Below are 20149 nucleotides of genomic sequence, written 5' to 3'. Positions count from 1 at the left end.
CGCACTGTTTCCTTAGTATTCTGAAATTAAGGTATACATAAAAAATATCTAACGTATCTTTGTCCTCCAAATGTAAATACCTAATAAATAAAATCTAATAAGGGAGTAGATATTCCGGATGGCAGAAACAGAAATTCATTATGGTCAGTGGGGATTGGTGTGTGCATGTTTATGTCAGAGACATGTTTTCTCATATTTCATTTAAACATAATTTTTTAAAATACAGAGAATTACTTTGGGTCATAAATGAAAATTAATGATTATTTTATTATTTATCTCTTAGGTGAAGAACATGCAAAATTTTAGAGTGCATTAACCAATTTGGAAAGAAAATTATGGTCACAACTTTTTCCAACTCTATTTGTACCATTAGTAAACCACAGATAATACCATTTATTTTATATAGTGTTCTACAGTTAGTTAATAATTTCACCTTCATTACCTCATTTGGCTTTCAAAGTAATCTTATAATGAATTAGGTAAACCAGAAATTATTCCTTTAATTTTTCAGATGAGGAAACTGATGCGTAGAGATTAAGAGACTAGTCGGATGACAAATGTTGAGGCTGAAACTAAAAATCTGAGTATAATTCTCATTCCATGACCCCATGCATATCATAAATGGATTATCAATATGATAAAGCTATAAGTGGAAACACATACAAAATTACAATAAAATTAAACTGCCTCAAAATAGAAACAAGATAAAATGTTTAGGCTTACACTGCTTCTAGATATATTTAATATTTAAGAACCAGATATACTGAAACTTGACAGTCACTTTTTTTATTCCCTTAAAGGAGAGGTAAAATTCCATATTTCTAAATTCTGCCTATTTAGAAACACATGTATACTACCATACTAATATATATGATAATAGATGTTTTATCAGGGTCCTTTATTTAACAATTGGTTGATATAGACTGATGAAATCTAGCCATATTTCATGCCAGCAACATGAATACATGTATGTTATACATTTTTTCATTATCATTATAAAAGTACGTTCTCTGTTGAAAATCTCGCATCTAACCATGTGAATGATATTGAAATAAAAAATACCTACCAATGAAGAGCCTGGGTGTTGTACATCATGTTGGGGATGGATACAGTTTATTCAATCCACAGTCCACGCAGCAACCCCTCACCAAAATATGTACCATCACTGTTCATATCTAAACAGACACACAAGATGACAAAATCAGCCAGTTAATATTATTTCACATAATGTACACAATAGCATCTTTCCAATCTGTAGCATAATACTAACAATAATATTAACGGAGATCTGACAAGCAACCCAATGAAAAGACTGTTTTCTGCACAATGTGAAGTACAGCCATTGGAACATGCTGCACTTAAAGTATTGATGAATGGTAAACAATAAAGGTTCAGCCTGATTAAGAAGTAAATTTATTAATAGCAGTACATGGGCATAATGTTTCTGGGTAAGCCACAAGTATATCAGTAAGAAACAAATCAGGTAAAAAACCAACTTACTCTCCGATATGGATATTTTTTAGCGCCTAGGTGCTGAGCGGTACACTATGTCTGCATATGACATTTCATTTAGTCTTCACAACAAAGCTGTGACATGGTCATCTCCCTTCACAAAGTTTAACAGTCGGAGAAGTAAAGCAGCTGACCTAGGACCCTGCACCCCACAGAACATGCTGCTTCACTATATCATGTAGCAAGTATAGTGCACATCTTTCTTCCTATTACTGTCCTATAACATGAGCAAGAAATATCAAGAATATTACATAAAGATATATCTCATTGGTTCTATGTCTCCCCTGTAGTTTTCTAAATGACAACCATTGTATTCTACTCATCTTTGTATGTCAAGACAGATGTGAAGTGAGATCTCACTTTGGGATATAGTGCCTGGCACCCATAAACATTTGCTAAGTAAACGAATGAATGAACAGCAACAACAAAAGTAGGCACTGGCATCTATTTTTTGTCTTGATTCACACTTTTGTTTTGTCAATCCTTTAATTTTCTTGCCAAAGCTATCTTCCTGTTTGCAACACAATCTCAAGAAGAAAAAATAGAAAGAATAATCTGAAAAATCATCTGAATGAAGTTCAAACATGTTCATTCCAAAACTTACACTCCAGTTAGTAGTCAGCTTAATTTAGTTCAATTAAAGCATTTCCTCAAAAACAGAAAAAAAGGTTAAATAATAAGAAAATTTTCCAGACAAACAAGAAATCCAGCTTTTGCCTCTAGATAAGATATAGGCTTGTTAGGGGGACCTATACATCTTCCCTATTCCCAGAGAACAAAGGGAAACACTGCACCAATATACAAGAAAACTGAAATTGTCAGTCTATAGGTAAAAATGGCGTGATCACAATGACTAAGAAAAGCTGCTCTGGATTAGAAATGCTGTACTGAAACAACCAGCTTGGAAATCCTAATGGTCAGATCTCAATTTACCCTGCAGGAAAAGCAGTACCACAGCAAGCTGCCCAGAGCCAGGGTGAGCTAACTCCAGCCCTGCTGCTGGTTTTTGTTTAGCCTGTGAGCTAAGAATGGCTTTTACATTTTTAAATGTTTGAAGCAAATTAAAAGAATTGTGTGAATTATTTGAAATTCAAATATCAAAGCCTATAAATAAAGTTTTATTGGAACACAGCCACAGCCATTCATTTGCATATTATCTCTGGCTGCTTTCATGTTACCATGGCAGAGTTAAGTAGTTGTAACAGAAACTGTATGACCAATGAAGCCTAAAACATATACTATCTGACCCTTTAGAGAAACCATTTGCTGATTTCTAATCTAGAGATTTCTTCAATCTCTATTTGGAGGAGATTTTATTAGAGGAAGGGGGTACTTGAGGGCAGATTGGAAGTAGAGATTGGTCATTCCTCTCCCTACAGAGGACCATGAGCCCAGGGCAATGGCATAAATGGCAGCACTGAGTAAGGCAGGGTATTTCTCTAGGGATAGCAGGGTGTTCCCTGAGGGAGCCACCAGAAAGGAGGTCAGACTCAGTCACACTTTGTGTCTTGCACACAGGCTGATCCAATGAGGTTGGAGAGAGACAGCTGGTCACTAGGACACAGTTCTCCTGAAGGAAATCTCAGGGCTCTGACTCCCTCCAAACAGTTGCCAACCTTCAAAGTGGCAGATAACTTAGACAACCAGCCCTCCTGTTGAAGGTCTGAGAAAAATGATGATAAGAGCAAACAGAAAAGCTCTAAGCAGGTTAAAACTCAGCCCCATTGAAGGGCAAAGAGTGAGCCATAACAAGGATGCATAAATGAGTGAAAATGCAAACACAAGAAAGCATAAAAGCTCTAAAAAAGAATCTGCTACATAACATGACTTCTATGGACAGCAAGTGGTCACTTTTGAGAAACACTGAAGCAAGTGAAAATAAATTTCATAGAACATCTGCTTTCTACTCTCAGTAAAATTTGAGACAAAAGAAAATAAAGCTCCAAAGATTTATCTTCGAGCAGAGGAGTTAATTAAGCCCAAATAAAAGAGAAGACACCTAAGTGGTTTCCCTTTTAATTGTATCCTAGAGGCGAAGAGAAGATGGGTTTTGGCTGGAAGACTTGGCTCTGAACATCAATTCCAATATATTCTTGCTGCTTGACCTTGGACAGTTTACCTCATATTCAAAGCCTCAATTCCATCACTTCTAAAATAAGGTTATTGTGAGAGTCGAGAAACAAAATATGCATGGAATGTCTAGCATACCCCCTGCCATATGGGAGGTACACAATGTTTGCCACTTTCTCATCTTCTTTCAGATCTGGCCCCAGCTAACTTTCTCCCCCTTCCTTTCTAACACTAAAACTCATCTACCTTGATTATTAAAACTATAGGAAAATGGTTGCCAAACATGCAGGTCTCTCCTATGCCCCATTTTTGACTTTGCACCTCCTATTTTCTCTGGGTAGGCTGTATCTTTTAACTTTGGGCTCTTCTCTATGTAACTGTTAAGCTAGTATTTACTTGAAAAAAAAATAATTTATCTCAGAGGCAAATTCCAAACCATCCTTAGTCCCTTAAGCATAAATACACAGCCATAACATTTTAGGCATAAATGGATTGATATCACTCATATTAATATCTATTTACATTCTGTCTTCCCCAGGAGGCTATACTTCAGTCATCCTGACTGATACGATATAATATCAAGATGACTAATTGTAGTCTCTTGCGGAAGACAGACATATTTAAAAACATGCACACACATACATATAACTGCGTATCCACTGGCCTAGCCGTGGAGATTACACAAGGGTCTTCTGACCCTTGTTGAACAGATGGCACTTCCTTCATGACAGGTACAACTGGAGTACAAGAGTGACTTCAGGCAGGACGCAGTGGCTCACGCCTGTAATCCTAGCATTCTGGGAGGCCGAGGCGGGCGGATTGCTTGAGGTCAGGAGTTCAAAACCAGTCTGAGCAAGAGCGAGAACCTGTCTCTACTATAAATAGAAAGAAACTAATTGCTCAACTAATATATATATAGAAAAATTAGCTGGGCATGGTGGCGCATGCCTGTAGTCCCAGTTAATCGGGAGGCTGAGGCAGGAGGATCACTTGAGCCCAGGGGTTTGAGGTTGCTGTGAGCTAGGCTGATGCCACGGCACTCGCTCTAGCCTGGGCAACAAAGTGAGACTCTGTCTCAATCAATCAATCAATAAATAAATAAATAAATAAAGTGACTCTGGAATGGCTGGGTGCACAATAGATTCTAATATTTGTTGAGAGAAAGAAATGAAGAATGAAAAAATAAAGGAAGAGTTATGGAAAAGTAACCTTGGTGAGAAAGTGGCATATAAAAACTGAACACTTAGAATACTGATGGTGGCACTGACCATTTGATTATCTTGGAGAGCCATCTGAAAATACCCACACATTATGTAAATCTCTCCATTTTACAGATGTGGTTAAATCAAGTTAAGTTAGTTCCCAGTAACAATCATTTCTCATTTCTTGAGCATCTACTATGTGCCAGACTCAGTGGAAGGTACAACCGCTAAATCAGCTATTATTTGTATTTGTTCAGAGAAAGATGTTGAAGGTAAAGAAAAAAATAAGGATTTTTTTTCTTGACTAAAGTCACACAGACAGTAGGAGCTTAAGTACAATAAGTCCTCACTTGATGTCATCAATAAGTTCTTAGAAGCTGTGACTTTAAGCAAAACAACATACAATTAAATCAATTTTACCATAGCTTAATTGATAAAAACAAGAGGTAAGTTGCCAGCAGTCATAGCGCCAGTTGGTTCAATCAAGGAATAAATGTTTGCAAATCAAAAATTATCAGGAGTACCTCTGACCTCCATGAAGTTCAAAAACCAACAATCACCAATATGGCGGCCCCCTGAGCACTTTCATACCATGTGGTTTATTGTGCATTTGTATGATTATCGTACACTTGATGAATTTTTATTTTATAATAATTTGTATTCATTCCTTCATTCCTTTTCCAACCCACTTGTTCTAGCTTGGGGTTGCTGGTGGCTGGAAGCCCATCCTAGCAGCTCTGGACACCAGGCAGGAACCAGCCCTGGACAGGACGCCATCATGGCAGGGCATTCCGGTATGCAAGCACATGTGTGCACACACACTCACACTGGGACAATTTGGGCACTCCAATTAACCTCACTTCCACATCTTTGGGATGTGAGAGGAAACCGGAGGACCTAGAGAAAATCCAAGCAGACATGGGAAGAACATGCAAACTCCACATAGACTGTGGCCCTGGCCAGGCACAGTTGTTGTATTTTTTTCTCATCAATATTGTAACAAAAAGATGTTGAATAAAATGACATTATTCAAGGACCTGCTGCATATCGAATTCTAAAGTATAGGCATTTCCACATAACAAACTCAGGTGGCTTTCTACTTGGTTAAAATATGCTTTTAATAGAATATTTATTGCATAAACAGTCAATAAATAAATGGTAGCTGTTGTTACTGCTATTATTAACACCATAACCCAACAACATGGAAACAGTTTAACATGATGGCATGTTGAACTGTTAAATTTATAAAATGTTATTGCTATAAGTATGGAAGTTATGCTGACATAAGGAAATGTATATAAAAATGCAGAATATAAAATGGTATGTATGGGCTAACTATAATTAAGGACAATATTGTGTATGGTAGATAAATAAAAATTAGAAGACAATATGATGAAAATAATGAGACTGTGTGATTATACGTAACTTTTTTGAAGTTCCTCAATTTCTTTGAGAGAGTGCAAATTTGGTTGAATTAAAATTTATGTTAAAAAACACACAATGCGCATAAATCTCTGAAAATGGTGGTAACATCCCATTCTCCAGCTTAAAATGTCATTTCTTCTTTGAAGAAGATAATAAATTACTGTTATTTTAGTAAAAGCTGTTTGTCTATTTATTTTACTATTGAGAATGGAAACATTTAGAGGCAGATTTTTTTTCAAACAGCATTACCGAAGTGAAGTTTTCTTTAAAATGGAGTCAAATGTCTTCATGTGGCACGTGACTGTATATAAATATATGTGAGGGGGGAGGGAGCAAAGGAACAGGGTGGGGGAGACAGAGAGAGAGAGAGACAGAGACAGAGACAGAGAGGAGAGAAAGACATTTTAGCAGAACCACGACAATAGTGACAAAAGTTATTACTAAAAGAGTAAAGGATATTTCACAAGAGCGACAGCTGAGACTCAAAAACATCTTTGTGCTCAGCTGTGGAAGGCTAGCCCCGCTGGGGGGTACCTAGCTCAGAGCTCTTCTTAACTCAGCCTTTCATGTGAAGGGAGTTCTACCCAGTGTCACTAGCTCACAAACCAACTGATGTCCTCTTATTCTCATTGCATTATAACAGAACAAAAGCACAAAGAAATTGAAAGAATTCTGTGTAATCAAAGCATCTTCTAACAAAGAAGGTACAGAAAAGTGACCTTGATTATATAGCGATGGAACTTAATCATCAAGGAATCCGAAGCAGGTCCTCGTGTGCGAGGGGGTGGTCTTTCTTCCCCATCACCACCCTGCCCAGAGTTTTACATCTGATAGATCCCTGTCTCAGGCACACTAAGGGTTGGGTAGGCCTGGGGCAAATGGTGATATTCTGGATAAAAATACACATTGTAGCAAGATTTTCCTTAATTGAAAGAGTTCCATAAAAAGTATTTGTTCTCTCTTTGTTAGGATCCTAAGGTAGGAAATAATAAATCAAAGGGAAAGACAGCTTTGATGGAAACGGTTCAGGCATAAAGGAAAGTAAGAGGTAGATGTCTAAGTTTGTTTTAAATTGCTGCTGGGTAGGTTTATGTGTGTGTTTACATTTGTAATGAGGCAACTGTCACTTCGTATTTATACTTATTGGCTATTAAACTTTAAAGACCAGTTGTACTGAAAATTAACTTCTATGTTTATTCTACATTTGCTATGCTGGTGTTGTAATTACTCTTTTCTATTAAGTTTCAGTAGGGACAGTCAAATTAGCTAGACTAAAATCGGTGGATTTTTTTTTTCATATGTAATTTACAAAATAGAGACAGCAGTTTCAAAATCTATTTAAATTTTAAATCTAGCTCCAACATTATCTAATTGTGTTGAAACATCGCTTTGGCAGGCAGTGGGTAAAGGGCTCTCTCATGAATCAGAACTGTCATAATGGTACAGATAAATGGTCAAGGTGTTTGATCGAGGGGCGAGGTGTAGTTTTGCTAATGCAGAGAGGAGGTTCAAAGTTAGGCAAAAGGCTGACATGGAGAAAGAGAAAAGCAGTTTCTATTGGCATCTTCCGGGAGGGAGGAAAAAGGAAAATAATAACTTTTAGGAAGACTCTCGTCATACTTTGTAATTGCATAGAAGATGAGAACTATGTAAATTATAGGAAGGTATACATGGAAAACCTTCCCAAAAGGCTAAGCCACAATCTTATTATTTTAGCCATTATGTGCTCCTGCTTTTCTCTTTTTTCTTTTTCTTTCTTCTCCTCCTCCTCCTCCCCCTTTTCTTCCTTTTTTTCTCTTTTTTCTTCTCATCCTTTTCAGCAGAAGCAATATCATAAATAACATTGCTCATGTGCCTGCCCGCATGCCCAAGCACTTTGAGGAGTGATTTGCATGCATGTATTTTTCCTTTTCACAATCTTCCAACATCATTGTTGTTCTCTGTGTTTCAGAAAAGCTGAGGTTCATATAGATTGAATTTCAAAGCCAAACAGTGAGTGGGCAAAGACAGAAATCAAACCCTAATCAGATTCTTTTATTAATAAAAGAATGGTTCTCAGGAGTAGAACTCTGTAAATGCAGAACTCAGTGGAACATCATAGACCCTGAGCGTGCAAGAAATTAGGATGAAGAGGGGTGGGAGTTGGGAACTGAATTAAGTTACTCAGCAGAACAAAATTCCATATCCGAAAGCTACTCAACTAAATGGTCTTTTATGAAGAGGCAATAGAATAAATGTTAAGGGAACAAATGGAATTAATTTCAAAACCGTAATGTTAAGAGGGACAATTATTAGAAATGATGTACCAGTAAACTTACAGGTGGTAAAAAGAAGAACAATTGTTTCTAGACCAGGCGATAGCTCCATTGGAGGAGTGGTTAAGGGGATATTTCTTTAACAAACTGCAACAAAATTGATAGTCAACCTATGAATGCCTCAGGCATCTGAAATATTCTAGGGATCCAGAGATGGAGCCCAAGGAAGGAAAACTTAAAAGTCAATTTTGAAACCAAAGAAAGAAAAGAAAACCAAATATAATTATCAGTTCAAGACCAAATAGAACCACTCCTGGCATGCTGAAGCTTTCTATCAGAATACATCAACATTGGCAAAATATTCATTTAGATTGGAATGGAAATGGCTCCCTTACCATCTCTTCTAAACAGTCCATTAGGATGCATGATAATTTTCAAGTATTCAAAAAGCTAGTGCATTCTGAAACCTGAAACGACCTTGGTTTTCCTGAAAGCACAGAAAGAAGGAAGGCAGCCAAAAGAACATAGAAAACATTAAGACCGGAGTTTTGCTGTTTTACACTACCAGTCTGGGTATGTAGATGGCTAGCTTCATGAAAGTCTTTGGATACTTTTCCTAGTTTTGTCCCGCAAGGACGTGAGTTATGTCTCAGAAATCAAAGAGTTACTCCAGGTGGGTACAGCAAATTTTAAACAGATGATAGTTTACTGATATCTTGAGTACAGAGATGTCTTGGGTATTTTTTTGGAGTTAGAATATTTACAAATTTAACAAATATTCCTTAGTCTCTCGAACTGATAACACTTCCTTTAATGTCAGGGTAGAGTCAAAGACAACTGCAGTAAGCATTCCAAGGATGATGATGGTTATGTTTTCTATGTCAGCAGAGATTGTATGCCATTGGAGGAGGATGACTTTAGCCAAGACAATACAAATAACCATGTCCTCTATCTAGAACTTGTTGCTCCTCAAGACACTGTCTATTTTGGGAACTGGAAAACCAAAGTCAAGTTTAGAATTTGGGTAATCAGTCCCACAGAAGCAAACCTGAAACCACAAAATAACCCATATAAATCTAGTGTTATTCCTACATACTTGATTCTGACTGCAGAATGGAATTGGTGGCAACAGATTTAAGATGCCTACCCAGACTTGGAAATGCAATGCCACCATGGGGCCCATTAAATAGTGCACTTCCAGGAGTTCAAGGCATAGCAGTGAACTATGATCATACCAGTCTTGGCAACAGAGCAAGACCCTGTCTCTGAAAGAATAAATAAAATAAAATAAATGATAATAATAACTTTAAAAACCACTGTTCTTGCACTTTCCCAGCCAGCTTGCAGTTGGAAAGCTAGGCACATTGTTAGTCTAGTCATACCTACCATATTTAACCTGCGCAGGCTAAGCTACATTCAAGGTCTAGTTCGAGGCCAAACTGCCACGTTCAGTATCCAACAGCTCAGCTTAATGGCCTCCTTGGCATGCCCTTGTCTTTCTTCAAGTCTCACATGTGGCCCTGCCCATCCACAGCCACTGACCTCCATGAAGTTGACTCCTTGATCCCAGGCATCAAGCTTTAGAATTCTTAACAGTAGCTCAGGTCAGAAATGTGTTGAGAGAGATTCCCAAAGCAGAAATAAATCTAGGGATGAAGGGGGAAACATCTCCCCTGTGGAACAGGTTTCTTAGGCCTAACCAAAAATCAAGGGCAGCACAGGAGCCTGAAGAATTTGTTGACAAGAGCGTGAAAGCATTTTCACAGCCCAGAGCCCACACTCAATGGGGGTCTGGGTGCTAAGACACCCAGGGCCCAAAGGACAAAAAGGAAATGGAAAGGATTTGAAATATATTAGACAGGAAATCAAGGTTTCTTACATAAAGTGGTGACTGGAGCTCCAGTCGAAGTTCAGATATGAGGAGCTCACCACTGCAGAGAGAGGAGACAACACACGTGGAGGAGCGCTTTTTGCACCAGGTATAATAAGTAGATGATATGGGTAGTAACTTCGTGTTTGGTTTTTTTTAGACAGAGTCTTGCTCTGTTGCCCAGGCTAGAGTGCCACGGCATCAGTATAGCTCACAGCAACCTCAAATTCCTGGGCTCAAGCGATCCTTCTGCCTCAGCCTCCAGAGTAGCTGGGACCACAGGCATGCGCCACCATGCCCGGCTAATTTTTTCTCTATATATATATTAGTTGGCCAATTAATTTCTTTATATTTATAGTAGATATGGGGTATTGCTCTTGCTCAGGCTGGTTTCTAACTCCTGACCTCGAGCAATCCTCCTGCCTCGGCCTCCCAGAGTGCTAGGATTACAGGAGTGAGCCACCATGCCCTGCCAGTAGTAACTTTTTATCAGAGGATTTTTCTCTCATTGAGTTTAAGTTCACAGTATGTGGATTCAGGGTCACTGGCACTGATTGATTTGTACTCTAGTGAATCCCAAGTTTCTCTCTGTCCATCCTCCTTCACTCAGCAAATACTGAGTGCTGAATTAATTCCACTTCTGAGCTTCTGATAAAAGTACACTTATTTGGTGGAAGAACGTTGTAGGAACAGACCAGGCTGCAAATGCTGAAAGTCCCATCTAAAAGGTAAGCTGCCCAAGAACAGGGACTCTTTCCCACAGCTGCAGCTATAGCATTAGCACAGTGGCTGGCATGCAGTAGACTATTTTTTAATGGATAACTTTTCTTATAAGAAAGATAGCATCTTCAAAATCAGTTTTTACTCAAGCTTAGCAGCTCCTAGCAGTGGTACAGTACCCTTTATTTAATGATAGCCTTACTTAAATCACAGTTAGATTATTATTTTTATTATTCACTACTGTTGTTGAGGGTCTCCCCATGAACTAGGTAAAAATGCTAAATGTTGCAAATATGAACTATATCATTTAATCCTCATCACAACCTTGAAAATATAAAATAGCTTCATTTTATAGATAAGGACACTGATAATTCAAACTTAGGTTGGGTTTTGCCTAATTTCATTCCCTTTCCTCTGTACAATAATTTACGTTTTTATGTGTCTTCTGTTTCAGAAAATGTCCTTGAAATCAGAAATAATTTTCTGATTTAAATAATTTTTTGATTTAATAATTTCTGAAACCAGAAATAAGGTGAATATCTGGAAGTGAGATGTGGCTGCTAATTCTGGGATGAGCATGTAGTTATAGGTAGGATATTAACCAAGCCAGTGATCCATTTCCCAGGCTATTAAATGGGATTAGTCCCACCAGCTTCAGCAAGTTAAATGAACAAAGTAAGGCAATATTTCTGTGAAAATGCTCTGAAAATTAAATATGCATAGGTGCAAATTAGTATTTATGCTCTTGTAAAATGAACACTTTCATTCCAACACTCATGTAATGATGAGGAGAGGAAGCAGGAGACGTCCCCAAATCTAGCAAGGTCTGTGGAGTAGGGACGTTAAAGGTGGCAGCCAGATTAGCCCGACCGATGATGCAGTGTTTTACAATCATGGGAAGTTTGGCTTAGTTAATGGGAGCCTTATGTTGTATGTTTCATTATCATGTCCACATACAAATGGAGGAACAGAAGGAATAGAATGCTTTTCTTTTCTACAAAAGGAAAACTTGAAGTAATTTGGCCTTTTTTTTTTCCTTAAAGGGGAATAAGAGTGCTTCAAAATGTATTATTTATTGCCAGCCGAGTGCTATGGAGAGCTAAAGGATGTTTCAGAATTATTCAATTTAAGATTTTCATTAAAGGGTCATTTTGCAAAAATCGAGAAGTGTTTTTTTTTTTTTTTATGCAACAAATGAATTAGAGTGAAGAGCACTTAAAACACATACATAATATTTTAGCTGAATCTGCCTCAGTCCCTTTTGTTCTCATTTCTTTAGAGGAAGTCATGTATAAATTTACAGCAAAGATTAAACTTCACCAAATAGTCTTTTCCTTAATTACTTTTTCCCCCATATTCTCAATTACATTCATACTACTTAATCTTCTAGTTTTCATTACACTGTGCTATTTTTTTTAGTATTTTAATGTTTAACTTTATCAAGTAAAGTGAAACTCCTACATATCCTGTCTGAAAAATTCTCCGACTTAGAAACCCATTTTAAGGACATTCTTTTCTATATGTTGAAGTACATAGTTCTTTAGAAGTACATTTTCTTTAGAAAATAACCAAGTATATGATATTGTACAACACTTCATAACTCTATTTTAAGTAGACTTACAGAAATTGGTACTTTCTACCATTCTATGAGTCCTGACACGATCAAACTATAAAATTTATGCTTAATACCTAAATAAATCATTGGTGCTTACAAAAGGTTCCTGTGTACATAAAATCATTGGCCATAATTTTAAGAATTTATTTTTAGACTCTCAATTCTGTTCCCTTGTTTTATGTATTCATCCTTATGCCAATATCACAATGCCTTGATTACTATGGGTCTATATTAAGTTCTAAAATCAAGAAGTTTAAGTCCTCTACCTTTGTTCTTTTTCAAAACAGCTTGGTAATTTTGGGTCCCATGAATTTCCATTTAAATTTTTGGGTCAGCTAGTCAATTTCTGCAAAAGAGCCTAATAATAATCTCTAACAAATGTTTTCAATTTGTCTATTTTGTTCATGTGCTTTCAAGATTTCCTCTTTTTCTTTCAACAGTTTGATTATATGTGTCTAGGCATAAATCTCTTTGTGTATATCTGACTTGTAGTTGGTTGAGCTTCTTGAATATGCAGACTGATATTTCTCATAAAACTTGGGAAATTCTGGCCATTATTTCTGAAAATATTTTTTCTGTCTTGTCTGTCTGTCTTCTTCTGGAACTCCCATACATTGAATATGCTTACTGCTGTGCCACAGTCCTTGAGGCTCTATTCAGTTTCCTTCATTCTTTCTGTTTTTCATGGATAATTCCTATTCATCAATATTCAATTTCATGGAGTCTCTCTTCTGCCATCTCAACTCTATTATGGAGCTCCTCTAGTTAATTTTCATTTGATTCTTTTATATAATTTCTATCTCTTTATGAATATTCTCCATTTGGTAAGCAATGACTTTTACACTTTATTTAAGCAGAGTCTCCTTTAGTTCTTTGGTCATACTTACCATAGCTCTCCAGTGAAATCCACTGCACTTTGCACACAGAAGTATACAAAGTTGGGCCATGCACTATTTCTATTCATTGCTTCTTTTTCTTTAGTACGAGTCACACTCCAAAAGTCCCATTTTCCTTAATTAATAATTTTAATTATTAATTTAATTTTTATAGACACACAGCCTTGAGCTGCTTGCTTTTTTTTTAATGTCAACATAAACTTTAATGGATGAAGCAATGTAGCTAAAATGTATCATATTAGTTTCAGTTCACTTGTTGGGATAGAAAGCTAAATCTGAGGAGATGAGAAATTGGTAGCTGATTCAATAGTGCAGTTAATTAATTTGATCTACGCTTGGAGAAGTTTCTTGTCAAAAGTAGCAAAAGACATGATAGAGTTTGAGAAGCTGGGGAGTCAGTTCGAAGAAAAAGTTTGTTTGTCAATTAAAAGTGTTTTTAATAGAATAAAAGGGTTAATACTAGCACCTCAAGCCAGAACTGAACCTGTGTAGAGCAACATTTGAAGAGAAACAGCTGTTTGTTTGATGTAAAAATGAATGATAAATGAACAACATAGAAAAGTAGATATTTAACCAAGAAAAGTAACAGATATCATATATGTTAATCTATCAATTATTTGGGTTCAAAATGAAAAACTTTTGAAATCAGAACTTCACATATTCCCTTCTGAGACTATCATGTGCTGTAGTATATCAACTCTGCAAACAAAGCAGGACTTGCATGCATTTCTCCGGCAGAGATTTTTTATATCTTATTTTCTTTCTTGAGAGGCAACCATTGCTGAAACACTCTATCAAGTGTTGGAAAAAGCCATCCATGGATTAAGAAGTAAATGGGAGGTGAAGGAAGGATCTAACAAATATAGGCTCCTCTTTTCAGTCTAAAGGAGAAGAGGAATCTCCATATTAATTTATTTGGTTATTCTAGAAAACATTATTTTGATTGCCTCTATCCCTAAATGAAATCAATCTTTCATTCCCATGTCTAACCTCTGCTGCTCCAGGATCTGCAGGATCTACTAGAAATGAAGAATACCAGGTCCACTATCCAGCCCTGCTTTGGCCTTTAGTAATAGCTGGATTACTAAAATCCACAGGGGAGCACCTTATTTACCCTGCCTCTGTCATGCCCTGCACTTGCAGACAGATGGCCACAAGTCCAGTGCAGAACATAAGAGAGGCTCCATGGAAAGCATTTATCCTCTTGTCAGGAGAGACACGCAAGCAAGATTTGGGAGGTCTCTCAGTAATCGACACTTTACATACTCTCTGTGCAACAGCAGGAATCAGGTACTAATAAGACACAATCTAAAAACTTGCTATGTCCCATCACACAAAGAGGTCTATCTATGTGTGAGCTTGCAGGCAAGGACAGCTGTGACTTGCCATCATCTCAGTATAAGAAAAAGAAACTAGTGATGTGAAAAGAGTTTTCTGCCCACCTAAATGCATAAATCCATTTACTCAAACCTATTAGATAACGATGGTTGCTGACATTTACTAAAAGCTTTCTATGCTAATCAGTTTTATGTTTTCTCTTGATCCTCATATCAGCCATATAAGGCTCATCATTTTAGAGATGGAGGAGTTAAGTAACTTGCATGAGCTCACAGGTTTCCATTCTGGGCTTAGCACTTTGCAAAATATGGAAATACAAAATATATGTCATCATGCACGCCCTCATAGAAAGCAACCATGTGATGTGAGAAAAATATTTTAAGAAGTTGTAGTACAACAAGATGGTAAGGAAATATAGTTAATATTTTAAAAATGCTTGCTATATAATATGCAGTTAAATATTTTATATTCATTATCTCCTTTAATTTTCATAAGCCTCTGATACAGATTCTTTGATTACCTTTATTTTTGTAGGTGAGGAAGCCGAGGCTCACAGATGTCAATTAAACCATCAAAAGTTACTAGCTATCAAGAGATGAACGCTGTGATCGAGATATTTACCAAGTGCTGTAAGAACACAGAGAAAAGGCAATTAACTGACGTGGGAGCTCAGTTAAGGCTTCACACAGAATTGTTTGACATCCGAACTGAGGCTTGAAAATTGTGAGTGGGAGTTCACCTTGAAGGAGAGAGCAACATTCTCAAACCCAAGGAACAGTACGTAGCAAAACCGGCAGTTGTCACAGATCTGGGAACACTCAATTGGTCAGCGGTGCTCAAGGAAAAGGCAGATGGCAATGGCAGAGAGTGGCAACACAGAGCTATAAATGGAATGCGGACGAGATTTTTTAAGGCCTTGTTTTTTAAAGAAATACAGTTTTCACACTACATGGTCAACGGCTCAGGCCCTGGGAATTCAACAATTCTAGGCTTGAATCCTTTAGCACTGTCATTTATTAACCATGTTACCTTGGTCAAGAAACTATCCAATCCATTGCTTCTTCGTCTGAAAAACGGGCATAAATATAATAACTATGTTGTAGGCTGTTAGCATTAAACAGCATTTGTGAAAGACTTAATATGTTATGTAGATACAAAAAGGATCCCATGAAAGTGAATTATTCTCATCATTATTAATATGGTTATCACCACGGATAAGGCAGACTTGGTTTGCAGCTGGTGGAAAATAAAATGTAAAAAAGAAAAAAGTCTGATAAGTGAAAAAGAGCTCTTTTTCCCTGATGCTGGAATTAGTCTTACCCAATGCGGCTCCGGTCCCCAAACCCCTGCTCCCCGCCTGCAGCCTGTAAGGACCAGGCTGCAGAGCTCTATCACCCCCGGCCCCGGGGGTGGAAAAATTGTCTTCCATGAAGCTTGGGGGGTGGGTGCTGCACAGCAGGAGGTGAGCAGCCTCCCCATAGCTCGCATCACCGCCTGAGCTCCACCCCTCACTCCCACTCCTAACCCCAGTCCGTGGAAAACCAATCTTCCATGAAACTGGTCCTTGCTGCCAAAAAGGCTGGGGATCGCTGCTACAGCATCGACATGAGGCGCATTCACTTGCACTGAATAGCCTTAAAGACTCTAGAGCAAGGCTGGGTGCCATGGTGGCTCACGCCTGTAATCCTAACACTCTGGGAGGCCGAGGTGGGCAGATCGCTCAAGGTCGGGAGTTCGAGACCAGCCTGAGCAAGAGCAAGACCCTGTCTCTACTAAAAATAGAAAGACATTAATTGAACGACTAATATATATATAGAAAAAATTAGCCAGGCATGGTGGTGCATGCCTGCAGTCCCAGCTACTCGGGAGGCTGAGGCAGGAGGATTGCTTGAGCCCAGGAGTTTGAGGTTGCTGTGAGCTAGGCTGATGTCACAAAACTCTAGCCCAGGCAACAGAGTGAGACTCTGTCTCAAAAAAAAAAAAAAAAAAAAAGAAGAAGAAGAAGAAGAAACTAGAGCAGTGCTGTGCTTGCTGAGGGTGGAAGATAGATGTCTTTGTGACTAAAGCTATGGAAAGACCAACCCAGCCAGGGGCTTCCAGCAAATACTGATGCCCAGGCCAGCACTGGTATTCACAGAGGTCAGACCAAGTGGGCTGGTGTGCCCAAGTTGCTGATCAAAACACTGAGATGAAGTGGGGTTGCTGTGCCTCTTGATTAACATATAAAAATGTCAGTTATTTGGCCGGGGTGGTGGCTCACGCCTGTGGTTATAGTACTCTGGGAGGTTGAGGTGGGAGGACTGCTTGAGTTTGCAAGTTCGAGACCAGCCTGAGAAAGAGCGAGACCCTGTCTCTACCAAAAATAGAAAAATTAGCTGAGTCTTCATAGCGTGCACCTGTAGTCCCAGCTACTCAGGAGGCTGAGGCAGGAGGATCGCTTCAGGCCCAGGAGTTTGAGGTTGCTGTGAGCTATGATAAGGCCACTGCACTCTACACTCTGGCTCTGGGGGGGTTGGGGGGGAGCTGGGGTGAGACTGTCTCCAAAGGAAAAAAATAGTCAGTTATTCATTGACAGTTCAACCTCAGCTACAATTTGGAGGTTCAGAAAGAAAGATTTAGTTCCACAGAGAAAAGGATCAGAAACACACACACACACAAAAGTAAGTGGTGAGGTACTAATCTAGACTAGATACAAGACAGGTTAGGTCAGGCGATCTTTCTTAGGGGCATTTCAGTATGGAAAGACTGAGACAGGCAAGGGTGTAGGCAACAGGGGAAGATTCAGGGTCAAGGCAGGGTTTGTTTTAACACACTAGGTGCGAGTAAGGCTGGCAACACAGCTTAATTCTGATTACCCCCTATGATGGAGCTCAGACCGCTTCCCTCCTTCCAATTCCCCTTCAAACCCAGTTGTAACTCCATGATCGGTCTAAACCAGTGGTTCTCAAACCTGGTTGCCTGGGGGCATCATTTGAGCTTTAAAATGTACTGACGCCTGAGTTCCACTGGAACTGGGGTGTCCTGGTTTCTAAAAGTTCCCTGAGTTGATGGTAAGCAACATGCAGCCAAGGTGGGGAACCACTGGGGTAGGCAATGTGTTGTGAACTGCATTCTCATCTCCTGCCTGTTTGCCATTGTTCCAAATAACAACAAAACAGAAAATTGTCCTGTAGAAAAATGCGTCACTATGAGAACAATTAGAGAACTGCAGATTCAATCTACCTTAAGGCATTAAAGAAATTTAAGCTGTCATACAAGATAGTGGGTGAGGGGAAGGTGAAGTGGTATATACACATATATTGCCAGTCCATTCATTTATTTTCTCTAAAGAACAATCTGGAAATATGTCATAATTTGTATTGTTCAGCTTCAGTTGAACTTTTGGATTAAATTCCAAATAAACAGCTTAATCTGTATGTAGGTGTTCATATTATATATGATTTAAAGTTCAAAGGAAATTTAAAAAGAGAGAAAAAGAAAACCAAAATGTTTAGCAATATAATAACTGATACTCAAATCAGGATACAGCAATGTGATATCAAATGCTAGGTAAGTAATAGTTATATGGAATATTTTAATACATGGAAAATTTGTATAACAAAAATGAAGCAAAACACAGAATAATATATTCTGGTTAGTACTTTGCAAAGGATATTCTAACAGATTGGAATGCTTGAACTTGCTCTTTTTTTCACTTTACCAAAACCCAATATATTCTTTAAAATTCTTAATGTATCCAAGTATTAAAATGGGAGATAATTAGATTCTCTTTAAATGATAGATTTAAGAAAAATCAAAGAGTAGTGGCTAAAAGCAATCTTTCTTGATCAGGTCTTCTGAACTCAGCCAGGCTACAGGGCAAAACAGTGAAATACACTTAACTTTTATCATTTTCTTTCTTTAAACTTCTTACTTTTGTTTAATTGCCTAATTTTATTTATTTTTGTTGTTAAGGTAAGACATGATTCATCCTGATTACAATTTAAAAATGAAAAGCAACCTGGTTTTCATGCTCAGTAAATTCCAGTTTCTGGAGTTCACTGGTATTTAACAGAAGAACCTCTACAATAACAATTTTCCTAATTGAATTTATCCAATTTTACCTGAGTTTATAGTTAACCAACCTTGAAAATGGATTTGGCAACATATAATTGATTGATCTGTCCATATTTTCAAAAACATACCACTCAACAGACATACAGAACAATTTCTCCAGGATGATAACTTAAGTATTACAAAACGGAGAATTGGTAACTTAGATAAAATGCCAGATTGCTGCAAAGAACAAAGAACTCACTTCTTGAGATAAAAATATATGCTGTCAGTAAAATTTGTACTTATTTAGAAAACCACACAAAGCCTGTTTCTCAAAAACTTAAAAAGACAAATAATATGAGATATTGATGTGTATATGTATAATTATCAGACCTGTAGGAATCTAGAATTAACAGAGGTGGGGCTATCTGAGTTTGCAAAAGTATTACAAAGGTGGGATGCATGTTTAATGGGTTTAATACTTAAAAGCTGAGAAAAGTGGCTGTAACTCTTACAAGAAGACCATAACTCAGGGTCTCCTGGCTGTCAGTTTCACCCTATAGATCCTATTTCCTAATGAGCTTAATGGATTTATGTACTCTGTGTGGTTTCTCATCATGAATATTCCAATCATTAATGTATTCCTGTATTTTTTTAATTTCCTGATCTCACTACTCCATTTCTGACTGTAAGTAACCTCACAAAAATCTAAACAAAAATATTTTATCTGATGCCATCACACTCTTTGTCCCATTAATTTCATTTTTATCTCCTTTCACTATAGCTGTATTTTCAGTCTTAATGAAACACATGTTCCAACAAACATGCAGTAGTTGCTCACTGATTGTTATTGGGTGCCTCTGTGGCACACTTTTTGTTCCTGGTTCTGTTTTGATCATGAAAATAGACTAAAATCAGAAATTGGGAATTATCATATGACAATAACAGAGAGACATCAAATGGAAATTAAAAGAAAAAAACATTTTCACACCCTGGGCACAATGGATTCAGATGTTATTTTTATCTTAAATAACATCTGTCATTCTGATTATTTGCATTCATCAGCTTATCTATAATTTTTAAGTGGTATTTTCATTTGTAAAACATCACTGCTGTGAAATTATGTTCCTATATTGCGGTGCTAGCACGTAGGCTAGTGGTCTGTGAGCCAGTTGCCTTGTTTAGACTTAGGTTAGTTAATCTATAATATG

At 37.7% G+C, this 20149-nt stretch overlaps 1 protein-coding gene across 2 annotated transcripts in view; it reads right to left on the bottom strand.

Moving 5' to 3' along the window:
• Nucleotides 1-20149, bottom strand: part of CHRM3 (cholinergic receptor muscarinic 3) — a 435162-nt gene that overhangs the window by 316366 nt on the left and 98647 nt on the right. For both annotated transcript variants that reach the window (XM_012738300.2, XM_012738301.3), the window contains exon 2: nucleotides 1067-1175. The gene's annotated coding sequence lies outside the window, so the exon portion shown is untranslated. The remainder of the gene's footprint in view (nucleotides 1-1066; nucleotides 1176-20149) is intronic.

Source organism: Microcebus murinus, chromosome 19 (assembly GCF_040939455.1).
Source record: "Microcebus murinus isolate Inina chromosome 19, M.murinus_Inina_mat1.0, whole genome shotgun sequence".
Lineage (NCBI taxonomy): Eukaryota > Metazoa > Chordata > Mammalia > Primates > Cheirogaleidae > Microcebus > Microcebus murinus.
This window is presented reverse-complemented; position numbering and strand designations above follow the sequence as displayed.